The following is a 14,473-nucleotide window of genomic DNA, read 5'->3' as shown; positions in this document are numbered from 1 at the left end:
CAAAGCTCCAGAAATGCTTCTAATCAAAACTTCAAATCAAAATAACATGAAATTAGGCTAAAATATCAAATTAAAGCCAAGAACACAGCCCAAAACAAAATGCACATTTTCCTAATTGGGAATAAAAACATATACAATTAAACCAAAATGGACTAGAATCTAAGAAAATGTGATGAAATAACATGAACTTCTAGAGGTTAACACACCCCCAAACTTAGATTTTTACTCGTCCTCGAGTAAAACAAGTAATAAAACAACTAGATTGACTAATTATTCATCTACTAAGCATGCATGAAAATATCCTCACTAGTTGCTCCAAATATATGTTAAAGAGGATAGCAGTGAAATAAAGGAATGCCCAATTCACAAATTAAGATCATGCTTTCCAACAATTTAGAAATGTGTGTGTGTGAGACCAGAGAACAATTTTCCTGCAAATATCAAGTCAAAATGTAACAACTTAATATGCATAGAACAAGCTCAATATCAAGACTTCATATGCCTAAACTCTTCTTCTCTCTCCCACTAAAGATCACTTCACATAATTCAAAATCAATGGGACTTTGTAAGCTTGTAGCGTGGCCAAAGGTTTTGGGCTTATTGAAATGAAAGGATAAATGGAATTCAAAGAACTTGAGATAAATGACAATGAGAAGCCAACCATTCCATTCTTGCTAGCCAAATACTTTCCCCCAAACTTATCCCAAATACCATTCCTTGTACTCCAAATTTATTGATATTGAAACTCTTCTTTTTTTTTCATTGCAATTTTTTTTTTCATGTATATTTCTATATATATTTTTTTTCTTTTTTTTTTAGGAGCACAATCATTTCCATTCCTCACACCTCCAAATTTACAATAACAACACCTCCTTGAACAACTAAAACAAACTTCCCTACTAGCACACAAAAATTTTTTTATCACTTATCTCAAGAGTAGAAGTTCATGGTTTTTCAAATTAAGAGGCTAGGGGTCTAATGAAGGTTTCAAAAAAAAAAATATAAGATTTTCAATTCCAGGCTCAAAAGGGGTTTCAAGTGGAATGATGCAATAGGTGGGCTTGAAAGGCTCAAACGCAATTGAAAGAATGCCCAAATCATATTTTAATATCATGCAAAGTGATTAAATGCCTCAAGAGATTCCAAGATAGGTTCTAGAGTTTCTCAATGGAGAGAGAAAATGCACATAAACTTGCCACATAATTTCCTAATAGAGGCATTCAAATCATTGTCTTGTTCAAAAGTGCAAAAGAAAATTTCACAAATTATTAGAAAGCAAGCCTTAACCCTGCAAATCAAGCATGCCAAAATATTTATCACAACTTCCTATAAAACATACAGTTTAAGCAACGTTCTAATCATTGGATCACACATTCTGTTCAACAAATAATTTCTCAATCTAGCTCAAATTTTAAAGAGAGGAACAATAAATAGCTAAGTTTCAAAATTGAAGTTCATGTCAAATCAACCAAAATAATACCCTCACCCCCAAACTTAAATTAAACAGTGTCCGCACTGTCAAAAGGGTAAAATGAGGGCTCTCTCATGCAACTTAACAACCAAAAAGAAGGTGCATGAGAGGCATAAATTCTAGAAACCTGTAACAGTATAATTGAGATATATCACAGGCAATCCAAAAATACAACTAACTACACCAGCATGTACACAAGTTATCATAGAGTAATTAGTTGCAAGAGATTAGTCAAGGTATCACATATTAGCTACAAAAAGATCAAAGTTAGCCCTGCACAAAAGATATCAGAAGATTATGGCTAACCATATTTACCCAAAAAGAACTAATCAACAGCTAATTAGAATTAAAAACAAATAAAAGGCAGTAAAGTAAGGAAGGGTGAAGCTAGTCAGTGTGAGTGTCCGAGTCTTGGCCAACATCAGTATTGGCCGCCTCTTCTTCCTCGGGCAAGTCCATTTGAAATCTCTGGTGCAAGAAAAGCTCAATGTGGTGGAGCCTGAAGTCAATCCGATCCAGCTGGCGCTGGAGGCCCTCATGCATGTTCTGGATGAGTGCTATGAGGTTGCTCAGTGTAGGCTCAACATGAGGTGGATCAATATGCCTCCTACCATCCGCAGCTTGATTTCCTCTTGGTCCCTCAGCACATCGAATTTCTCTATAATTGAACTTGGGCAAAGGAGGGAGCATGAGATCCTTCGGATAAGTGGGAACCTTCTTCTCTAAGCATACTTGAGTAATCAAGTGTGGGAACCCAAATGGCTGCTTGCGATATCTGCTTCTAGGCAACTTTCGCATATACTCAAACATGATTTTTGGAAAGTCAACAGGTTGCCTCATCATCAAGGTATATAACAGGGCAGCTTGATCAACAGTCACATCGCTCATATGGGTCACTGGGATCACATTAGATGCCAAGAAGTGCCACCAAATACGAGTTGTCCTGTTCAGATTACAGCGTAGAATACTCTTGGGATTGCCATGGGTGTCATGTTGCCAAATATTTTTTTCAGGAAGGCATAGCACTCGGACTACATCATCAAATGGCAATTGAGTTCTATCATTCTTGTAGACAGTATATTGGCACTCTTCTATGGAGAAAGGTTGTACACCTTTCGAAATGTGTCCTCAGTGATTTCTACCCATTTGCCCCGTACCTTACATCGCAAGGTATCCTTGCAAGCAGCGTAGGCATAGAAAGCTTCCACAAGTGGCTGAGAGGCATGGCTCTGTTCACGGATGAGGCTAGTGGCATGATACACATCATGCAAATCATTGTAGAATTGCTCAAACCATCTCAAAGGGAAAGGTCTTTCTTGAACTATTTTTCTCTCCTTCAAATTTTGCTCAAAATAGTCTTGAATCGCAGCAGTGGCAAATCGGGTTTTATCCCATCCCGATCCCTTAGAACTTTCACCAACCTCAATGACCTTGGCTTTTTTAGAAAGAGGGACACTTTTCTTACCCATAGCCTGCAAGAAAGCACTCAATGAAATACCAATGAGCAACAGCCAGTATAAGGAAGAACAAAGGTTCAAACTTAAAGCAAACATGATTAAATGAAGCTAGCACAAAATGGCACTTTACATAACATGTTTAAACAAGGTCTAGCTTCCACATAACAGATTTGAACTAAGGATTTAAAACATGAAGAGCAAAGCCAAGTCCAGAATCAAGAAGCATGACAGTGAGTGTTGAACACAAGTCACAATCATAAGCTCAAGTTTCATAATGAGAGCATTCAACCAAAGAAAAATAGCTCATTCATGCTTACCAAATTCAACTTGTACAAGTATGCCAACATATCACTCTTTTTATCCTTCTAAGTAAGCCAAAAATGAATTGTCAATACATAAATAGCCAATCACACCCACAAAACTTTGAGAGAAAAAAAAATGCCAGGAATAGAGCTTAAAATTCAATGCAGTACACTTGCTTACTATCCAAATTTAGAACCAAATAGCAACATGATTGCATAATTCTTGTCAATTTGAATCACATCACAGCACTTACAAAAGATGCCTCAATCAAGTTGAATCCTCCAATAGCCATTTTACAATAGGTTTAATTCAACTAGGAAAAATATCCAGCAAGGCAATATCAATCCTATCCCCTTCAAAATTTAACTAGCCACAATAACATGTCCAGACTCAAAAACTAACAATAGTATCTTCCTTGAGTATTCAAAATACAGGATTTAAGCCTTAAGCTCACGGGTCAAAGTTTAAGCAGCACAGGCAGATAAAAGGCAACAACGATAATGGCAAAATGACAGTGCAAAGAATCCTCAAAAGAACATTGCATTCTTGCAAACTCACCCCACATTTGCATTTAGTTCGATCAGCAATCAAAGGAAAATAATGGTTTGACATTTCTACATCCTTATCAGATCAAAATAGCCCAATCAAAGTGGAAAGGTAGAGAAGAAAGAAAGAAAGAAAAAAAAAAAAATCAATAGATTCAGAACCTGTGAGCAAGCAGAGAGACGATAGCTCAACCACTTGAGGTTGACACACGACAACGAATGGACGACGAGAAGAGCAGTGGCTATTGGTGAGTGGTTTGAAACGAAAATGGTGGATGAAATCGATTGACAGCAACGAATCAAGAGGAGCTAAGATATGAGGGTAAAGGAGAGACCGAGGAAGATCGACTAAGGGAGTGCTGGAGATGAGAGGAAGAAATAATGAAGGTGGGTTTAAGAGAGGACTATGGCAGAGACAGGGGCTGTGGTTTAAGCTTGTGGAGGAGAAACAGAGACAAATGGCAAAGAGACACCCTCAAGCTTCCACGAATAACTATGGCGGAAAGGGAGCTACAGTAGTAAACGGGCATGAATAGTGTAGCTCCAATGAAAATGGTTGTGAAACGAGATGCTTCTGAGCTAAGATTGAAGCTTGAAGAAGAAACACTCCATGATTTGAACGAAAATGATGACTAGTAAAGGAAGGAAACAGTGGTTTACGGCAAGGATGAAGACATCTGGTTTGAACAAAAATGGCAGGGAATGAGGAAATGAAAGAGAAGAAATGGGGTACGTCGTGGGCTAGAGAAGAGAACCGAAGAGGGATCAAGAGAGATAGGAAGCGATCTGGCAAGGGATACCGTGGATGCTGGCAGTGGAAGAGCAGGGGAACGACGGTGACTGGAAATGAAGGGAATGATAGAACTGGACAGAAATGTGAGAGCGTGAAGAGCAGGACCAAATCGGACAGGGAAATCAAAGAATAAAGCCCGTGAGGTTAGCTGATGAAATTTTTTTTTTTAGGACCAGCTACAGGCGCTGTAATGGAAAAGAGAGGGAGAATATGTTTTTTTTTTTATAAGAGAGCTGCAGAACTGGAAGGATAAGAAGAAGAAGAAGGAAAAAAATTTTTTTTCCTATTATATCTATATATATATATATATATATTATATTATTTTTAAATACTATAAAACATAACACATAAGGGAAAGAAAAGAAAAGGACAGAAAAGAAAATATATATATATATATATTAATATATATATATATAATATTAATATATATAAAAAAATCAATTTTTTTTTAAAATAGGTCCAGAGGAGATGAAAGTCGTGACTTTGGATTTAAGACTGAAATGAAAGTCACGACTTTGACCTTCTCTGGAATTTCAAAGTCGTGAGCTCAAAGTCATGACTTGTGTCAGAACTTTCTTGACAGTAAAATTCTGCAGCACTCTGTTTTCAAAAATCTGATTTATTCACCCCTTAAAACCTCTTCCAAGCACTCAATTTACTCCAAAATCAATCTCTAACCATCATTCATCAACCATACACAATTTCCTTCAATTTAAATGCAATCAACCCCCAAAAAGAACCATTTTTCATGAGAATCAAACACAAAAAATTGCATTTACTTCAATAAGCTCAAAATGATTACCAAGACAAGTTATAAGCATAAAAACAACTTAAATAGCTTGACTTCCCTGAAATTTTCCTTCCTTTTGTGCTCTTTTGTTCTTTAGGCACATTTCTTGCTTCTCCAAAGGCTTATACTTCCTCATATCTTCTTGTTAACCTACAAAAGAGACAAGATCACACATAACTTCACCAAAACAACTAAACTACAAAAGAAAAATCAAAAGATAAGGTTTAGAGCTTGGGTTGCCTCCCAAGTAGCGCTTGTTTTATAGTCATTCAGCCTGACTCTTCTCTCCTTCAAGAGGCATCAGATAAGGGCAAGGTAATTGCTTCACGATCTACCTCACCACCCCAGTAATGCTTCACTCGTTGTCCATTGACTTTAAATCTTTCTCCTTCACTGCTCTCTAGCTCAATAGCACCATGAGGGAATGCTTGGACCACATTGAACGGTCCCGACCATCTAGACTTGAGTTTGCCAGGAAATAATCTCAATCTAGAGTTATACAAGAGTACTTTTTGGCCTGGCTCAAATGCTTTGCATAAAATTTTCTTGTCATGCCATCTCTTTGTCTTCTCCTTGTATTGCCTAGCATTCTCATAGGCATTTAACCGAAATTCATCAAGTTCATTTAGTTGGAGAAGTCTCTTTTCACCCACGGCTTTAAAATCAAAGTTGAGCTTTTGGACAGCCCAATAAGCACCATGTTCTAGCTCTACGGGTAGATGACATGCTTTCCCAAAAACTAACCGGTATGGAGACATGCCGATAGGAGTTTTGTAAGCCGTTCGATAAGCCCACAATGCATCATCAAGTTTGGTGGACCAATCTTTTCTTGCCACTCCTACCGTCTTCTCAAGTATCTTCTTGATTTCCCGATTAGAGATTTCAGCTTGCCCGTTAGTTTGAGGATGGTAAGCAAGTGCAACCTTGTGCTTGACACCATATTTCTTCAAGAGAGATTGAAATTGGTTGTTGCAAAAATGAGTACCACCATCACTCACAATGGCTCTTGGTGCTCCAAAACGGGTGAAAATATGCTTCTTCAAGAACTTGAGCACCACTTTAGCATCATTAGTGGGAAATGCCGCCGCTTCGACCCATTTTGAGACATAGTCTACAGCCACAAGGATATATTGATTGTTGAAAGACATGGGAAATGGTCCCATGAAGTCTATGCCCCACACGTCAAACAGTTCTACTTCAAGCATGTTGTTGAGTGGCATTTCATTCCTTCTAGAGATATTACCCATCCTTTGGCACCTATCACACTTTAAAACAAAGTCATATGCATCCTTGAATAAAGAGGGCCAATAGAAACCACTTTGCAAGATTTTAGATGCTGTCTTGTCACCCCCGAAGTGGCCTCCATAGTCAGAAGAATGGCAACATCTTAGAATTTCTTGTTGCTCACACTCAGGAACACACTTTCTGATCATTTGATCAGCACATTGGCGAAACAGATAGGGTTCTTCCCAAAAATACAACTTAGCATCATGGAGAAACTTCTTCTTTTGATGAAACTTCAAATCAAAGGGCAAGATGCCACAAACAAGATAGTTGACAATGTCCGCATACCACGGTGTTTGAATATTGTCAACCTTAAAGAGTTGCTCATCAGGAAAAGCTTCATCAATAACAACATTACATTTAAGTTGAGCATCAGTACTCAACCTAGAAAGATGGTCCGCCACTTGATTCTCAGTACCCTTCCTATCAATAATCTCCAAGTCAAATTCTTGTAGAAGTAGTACCCATCGAATTAACCTTGCTTTAGACTCCTTCTTGCTGAATAGGTACTTCAAAGCTGAATGGTCAGTGTAAACTGTCACCTTAGTACCCACAAGATACGATCTAAACTTGGTAAAAGCAAACACCACTACAAGAAGCTCTTTCTCAGTTGTGGTGTAGTTTTCTTGAGCATCATCAAGTGTTCTACTAGCATAGTAAATTGGGTGAAGCACTTTTTCTTTCTTTTGGCCAAGCATAGCACCCACAGCAAAGTCACTAGCATCACACATCACAATGAAAGGCAAACTCCAATCAGGAGCCATCATGATAGGCGCAGACACAAGTCTTTTCTTCAACTCTTCAAATGCTTTCAAGCATGAATCATCAAATTTAAATTCAGCATCTTTCTCAAGAAGAGTGCAAAGAGGCTTGACTATTTTGGAGAAGTCTTTAATGAAGCGGCGATAAAATCCCGCATGACCAAGAAAACTCCTCACACCCTTAACATTAGTAGGTGGAGGAAGTTGCTCAATCACCGAAATTTTGGCTCTATCTACCTCCAAGCCATTTTTGGAGACTCTATGGCCAAGAACTATGCCCTCCTTAACCATGAAGTGGCATTTTTCCCAATTCAAGACCAAGTTGGTCTCTTCACATCTTTTCAACACATTGGCCAAGTTGATCAAACATTCCTCATATGAATCCCCAAAAACCGTGAAGTCATCCATGAAGACTTCCATAGTTTGCTCAATCATATCAGAGAAAATTGCCATCATACACCTTTGAAAAGTGGCCGGTGCATTGCATAACCCAAAAGGCATGCGCTTGAAAGCAAAAGTTCCATAAGGACAAGTAAATGTCATTTTTTCTTGATCCTCTGGAGCTATGGCAATTTGGTTATAGCCTGAATACCCATCAAGGAAGCAAAAGAATTCCCTTCCAGCTAATTTGTCAAGCATTTGGTCGATAAAGGGAAGAGGAAAGTGATCTTTCCTAGTGGCCGCATTTAGCTTCCGGTAATCCATGCATACTCTCCACCCAGCGACAGTGCGAGTAGGAATTAGCTCATTGTGGGTGTTAGCCACTACAGTCATGCCTCCTTTTTTTGGAACGCATTGAACTGGGCTCACCCAAGAGCTGTCAGAAATAGGATAGACAATGCCCGCCTCAAGCCATTTTAAGATCTCCTTTTTCACAACTTCCTTCATGATAGGATTCAACCTTCTTTGATGTTCCACAGAAGTTTTATGATTGTCTTCAACAAAAATCTTATGCATGCAAATTGAAGGGCTAATACCCTTTATGTCGGCAATAGTCCACCCAATAGCTCTCTTGTGAGCTTTCAAGACTTCCACAAGTTGCTCTTCTTGTTGTTCATTCAAGTCCACAGCAATAATCACTGGCAAAGTGTTGTTGGCTTCTAAATAGACATACCGAAGATGAGAAGGTAATGTCTTCAACTCAAGATATGGTGGCTCTTCAATAGAGGATTTCAAAGATGGTCTACCAAGAGAAGATAAGTCTAGAGATTCAAATTGGACACGGTTTCTAGGATAAACCGATGATGCATTCATGATAGCCATACACTCTTCTCCATCTTGAGTCTTTAATTGAGCTCCTAGTAACAAGGCTTCTAAAAAATCATTAGGAATTGCCTTATTGAATTCTTCTTGTGCAACTTGATCAAGCATATCAACAAAGAAGCATTGCTCAAGATCTTTGGGAGATTTCATCAACTTGTGCATGTTAAAAGTGACTTGCTCATCATCCACCCTCATAGTAAGCTCACCTTTTTCAACATCAATCAAGGTTCTAGCAGTTGCCAAGAATGGTCTTCCTAAGATAATAGGAATATCACGATCCACCTCACAATCAAGGACAATGAAATCAACCGAAAAATGAATTTATCCACTTTTACAAGAACATCTTCAATAACACCACGTGGATAAGCCAAGCTTCTATCCGCTAATTACAAAGTCACGGTTGTTGGTCTAGCTTCACCTAACTCCAATTTATTGAAAATAGAGAGAGGCATAAGATTGATACTAGCTCCAAGATCACATAATGCCTTACCCAAAAATTTATTCCCAATATGACACGGAATTGAGAAGCTACCGGGATCCTTCAACTTTTGAGGTAGTTGCTTAATGATATCCGTAAAACTCTTGGTTAGAGCAACCGTCTCAAACTCATTGAACCTTCTCTTTTTAGAGAGCACATCTTTCATGAATTTAGCATATTTGGGCATTGCTCCAAAGCTTCCACAAAAGGAATGTTGATATGCAATTGCTTGAACATATCAAGAAACTTTTTGAATTGGCCATCTTCTTGTTGCTTCCTAAGCCTTTGAGGAAAAGGTGGTGGGGGCACATATTTTAGCTTGGCCTCTAGTTGCTTTTTCTCATCACCAACCTTTTTGGCTTGATCTTCATTCTTTTTCTCTTCTTAATTATTCTTCGAGTTGTCACACTCTTCAACCACAATTTCTTCATTAATCACTTCATTATCAACAATCACCTTAGTAGCACCACTACTCACACCACTTGTACTTGGCATAAGAACTTCGGGTAATTGCATCCCACTTCTCAAAGTGATGGCTTTACACTCCTCCTTACCATCCCTTTTGGGATTTGGAATGGTGTCACTAGGGAGATTACTTCTTGACATAGCATTCATTTGTGAAGCCAATTGCCCCATTTGCACTTCGAGGTTCTTGATTGCGGTATCATGAAGAGTAAGAGTTGCCTTAGTTTCAACTCTTGCAGACTCTTGATTACTTAAAATTTGTGCTAGCATCTTTTCTATTCTAGACTCCTCTTCTTTAACTGGCATTGGCTTTGGCGGAGCTTGAAAACCCGGAGGGTAAAGTGGCTTGACATTAGAGGATGAAGGTTGATTTAAAGAATTCCCTTGACTCCATGAAAAATTAGGATGATTCCTCCATCCTGAGTTGTATGTTTGAGAGTAAGGGTTGTTGTGAGGGTTTTGAAACTTGCCCATATAGTTGACAGACTCAGTGGTCATATAAAGAGGACATTGATCGGGCATGTGCATATCATTGCATTGATTGCACACAGTTGGAATGGCTTGGACAGCATGCACATTATGAGAATTTCCCCTTTGCATTTGAGATTCCAACACATCAAAACGCTTGTTCATTGCATTCAAGATGGATACAATCTGGGAAGAGGAATCATCTTTAGCACTAGTCACCATTGATGTATTCCTTCTATCCGTGTTTTGAGTGTTATTCGCAGACAATTGGTCTAAGAGGTGAAAAACTTCATTGACAAGCACATTTCGATATCCCCCATTTGTGATAGAATCAACCATGGCCTTCGAAGATGGATTCAGACGATTACAGAAAATCTGAATCACTACCCATTTGTCCACTCCATGATTAGGGCATTTCTTCATCAACATCTTGTATCTCTCCCAAGCTGCATAGAGATGTTCCTCTGGATATTGCTTAAAACTAAGAAACTCATCTCTTGCTTCTACTGTTTTATCATCAGAGAAGAATCGGGCTCTAAACTTGTTCTCAAGATCCTCCCATGAACCAATAGAACCTTCGGGAAGATTGTTGAACCATTCTTTAGCCTTGTCTTGTAGAGAAATTGGAAATAACCGCAAACGCAAGACATCTTTAGGCACCCCATTTTGTCTGAAAGAATCACATACTTCCACAAAAGACATCAAGTGCTTGTTAGCATCTTCATTGAATAGACCATGAAACACACCATTCATTTGAAGCATTGTGATCATGGCGGGCTTGATCTCAAAAGTATGTGCTTGAAACTCCGGCATTCGAATACAAGATTGAGTACCCCTCAGATTCGGTTAGCAAAGTCATTGACTGAGGCGGTATCATACTGGTCTTCCGCCATGTTTCCCGATTAAGTCTCAGGAGTTCTTTCAAATTAGGAGACTCGGTTTCTTCAAAGATTGTCAATCCTTCAAGTATCACTTCCAATCCTTCTGGGCCTATGACTTGCATATGCCAAATGGGTACCTGAAGAAGAAACAACCCAAGAAGTATCAAACTAAAACAAAAGCACTGAACAAAGACAAAATAAAACTCTAGAACTAATATCTACAAAGCTCAAGCGAAAGCTAATATTACTAGTCTAAGGTTGACCATAATATTTTCAAAAGCAAATCCCCGGCAACGGCGCCAAAAACTTGTTGCTCACCGCAAGTGCACGGGTCGTAGCAAGTAATATAATGAAGTAAAGTATCGTTCCCTCGATGATTTGTTCGAAAACAATGATCAAGCAAAAGACTAAGTAAATTTGATCAAGTTGAGCTACACAAAGTTAGGTGAAAATGATTTTGCTTATGAAGCTAATACTAGAAAATAAAGAAAAGTGAGTGATTCACAAACTTTCAACACAAATTGAGACCTAGGATTAATTGTCCCCCTTGCATTTCATAACACCAAAATTACCTCCTCTCATAAATGCTTTTAATGAAAATAAGTGCTAACCTAGGGTTCTAAAAATACTTGGACAAGCTCTCTCAAGTCATGAACAAGGGTTTAGTTAAATTAATTGCCCAATCTCTTGTTACAATTAATAAAACTCAATTTTAAACACCAACCCTAATGTGGCTATGCAAGGCTAGCAAGTATATCTCTATCTTACTAGCAAAACCATCCATTCAACATACAAATATCAAGTTCTTACACAATTTTACCCAAGTTCTACACTCAACCTAGCCCTCTCAAGCATCAATTAAGTGAACCCAACATCTAAATGGTGGCCAATCAAGTAGAAGCATTAAGGAAAGAGTAAAATAAACACATATATATCATTAATCACAAAAAGAGAGGAGAAATATGGTGTTAATCCATACAAGGGTTCCAAATAATCCTAGAACAAAGGGTTTAGCTACTCATAATCATCCACAAGCTACAAATATACAAAATAAGTGGACCCATTTCAGATTACAAGAGAGGAAAGGGAAGAGGAATAGAAAAACCAAAGAAAATGAGCTCCAAATGTCTTCAAAGCTTCAATCTCTTGATCCCAACTCTTCCAATGCCCAAACCGTAGCACAACCAAGCTCCAAAAGTGTCTAAAAGTCTGAAGAATGCGTTCTGGGTCGAGCTCTCAGCTTATATGTATCCTAGCCAACTAATTTCTAATAAATGAAATGCAGCGTTTTTCTGACAGCGGCGAAAGTCGCGAACGAAAGTCATGACTTTGGGACGACTTTGGCAGTTTTGTACTGTTTTTACAGGTAACAAAAATCATTCATTTTGCTCTTGATTTCTTCATCCAAAAGCCTTCCAAAAACATCCACAAAGCTCCAGAAATGCTTCTAATCAAAACTTCAATTAAAATAACATGAAATTAGGCTAAAAATATCAAATTAAAGCCAAGAACACAAGCCTAAAACAAAATGCACATTTTCCTAAATTGGGTAATAAAAACATATACAATTAAACCTAAAATGGACTAGAATCTAAAGAAAATGTGATGAAATAATATGAACTTCTAGAGGTTAATAGTGTTGCGGCAAAAATATATGTTACATGATGAACAAAATCTCCTAGTTGCTAATAAAGGTGACTCACCTCTATGGCATTTCATTTGTGAGCAGATGGCAGGTTAGGCTTCTACAAGGGAGGAAAATCAAAGATATTTGCATAATAATATCATTAACACCCCTAGAAGAGTCTAGTAAAGTAGAATGGTGGGTCAAGTATGGCACATTGGACTTTCCAAGGCTTTTGGGGATCGTCAATAACACTATTTTGCAACATTTGATTGCAACATTGCACCAGTCTAGCGCCTAGGGCAGGATTTAATGGCATGGAATGCAAACCCCACGAGTAAGTTCGTATTAAGGAGTGTGTGTGAGATGATTGTAATCACTAATAATGCTCAGTATAGCCCAATTTATAAGCTGATTTGGAAATGGCAAGGGGCAAAAAGGATTAAATTTTTTGTGAGTGTTACTTTCCACAATAAACTCCCACCTAATGCAAGGAGGAGTCAATGGGCACAATCATCTTCACAATGTGACTGGTGCCAGAGTAGGGAGGAAGGTATTTTTCATATTCTTAAAGAATTCCATTTTGGAAAACACAAATCTAGTGTAAACTTGTTAATCCATGGTTCCTTTTTAGAATTCTTCTCTGCATCACTTCATGACTCAAGTTTTCTATGAATCTGAAAAGGAAATTGGGCTCCTCTTTATTATTTGGAATTAAGTTTGGGGAGTAACATTATGGAAGTTATAGAACTTGAGGAATGAAATTATTTTCAAACCAGACTTCCAAAAACCATTGGATCCCACTTCTATTATCATCAATACATGGAAACATGGTGTGATGGATTTTGCTTTTGATTCCTGTGATGAAAAACATACTGTTATTAAGGGCTAGTCCCCACCTCCACCACAATGGTATAAATTTAATGTTGATGGGGCAGTGTCGAGTGTTGATAACAAAGCTGTCTTTGGTGGATTACAACATGATGGGAAGGGTGAATGTATAGTAGGTTTCTCTTACAATATTACTTCTTGTACTGTATTGGAGGCAGAACAATGGGCCTTGTTGAGAGGTCTTCAAATTGCTTCTGATATAGGCTACACTAGGATCATCTTTGAATCTGATTCAAAGTTACTTGTTGAGACTATTGAAGGTGAAGTTTCAAACCATGACAGAGTCAGTATAATGTTCATGGAGATTAGAGACATTCTAGGGTCTCAAGAGGAATTTTCAGTTGAGGTATATTCCAAGTCATGGCAATGGAGCTGCAGATTCACCGGCAAAACATGGTTTCACTGATTCTAAAATTTTTTACACGGCCCCTACTTTCTCAAGGGCTATGATGCTGAATGATGTGATGCTTGGGAATTGAATTCCCATTCTCTTTGATTTGTTTATAATTTGGGGCTAGTTCCCTCTTTTGATATTAAAAAAAAAAATTGGCATAATGTAGATCTTTTTTTTTTGTTAGAATTCAAATATGCCATAAATTTTCTAACAATTATTATAAATTCCATTTTATAAATAGATAAAAATAAGTGTTGTGTTACTTAAAAAATTAGTTAAGAATTTTCAATGATTTAATTTTAGGCACAAGGAAATATCAACAGAAAATAAATTGGGCAAAAAACAAACAAGAGAAATGTATCAAAAATTAGACTAATTATTAAATCATTAAACCAATTAAGCTATATTGGTTTACGGTCTAGTGGTCAAATAATAATCAAACTATACTAGTAAATTTTATACTCTTAATTTTTATTTATACACTTTTAAATAAAGAAGAGTAAAAGTGATAACAAAAATATAAGCAAATAGTAAAATTAAAATAAAATAAAATGAATGAAGATGTGAAGAGACAGTGATCGATAACAAATAATTATATTTTTGTT

At 37.6% G+C, this 14,473-nt stretch overlaps 1 non-coding gene across 1 annotated transcript; it reads left to right on the top strand.

Annotated features, from left to right (window-relative positions):
• Positions 1–10,475: 10,475 nt before the first annotated feature.
• Positions 10,476–10,581, top strand: LOC129296639 (small nucleolar RNA R71). Its single transcript, XR_008589850.1, has one exon. It is a non-coding gene; the product is annotated as a small nucleolar RNA R71 (small nucleolar RNA).
• Positions 10,582–14,473: the final 3,892 nt, after the last annotated feature.

The sequence above is a fragment of the Prosopis cineraria genome, unplaced genomic scaffold (assembly GCF_029017545.1).
Source record: "Prosopis cineraria cultivar Desert tree isolate PC_DT_omini unplaced genomic scaffold, ASM2901754v1 PC371, whole genome shotgun sequence".
NCBI classification, from domain to species: domain Eukaryota; kingdom Viridiplantae; phylum Streptophyta; class Magnoliopsida; order Fabales; family Fabaceae; genus Prosopis; species Prosopis cineraria.
Note: the sequence above shows the minus strand (reverse complement) of the source record. Positions and strands in the feature narration are given on the sequence as shown.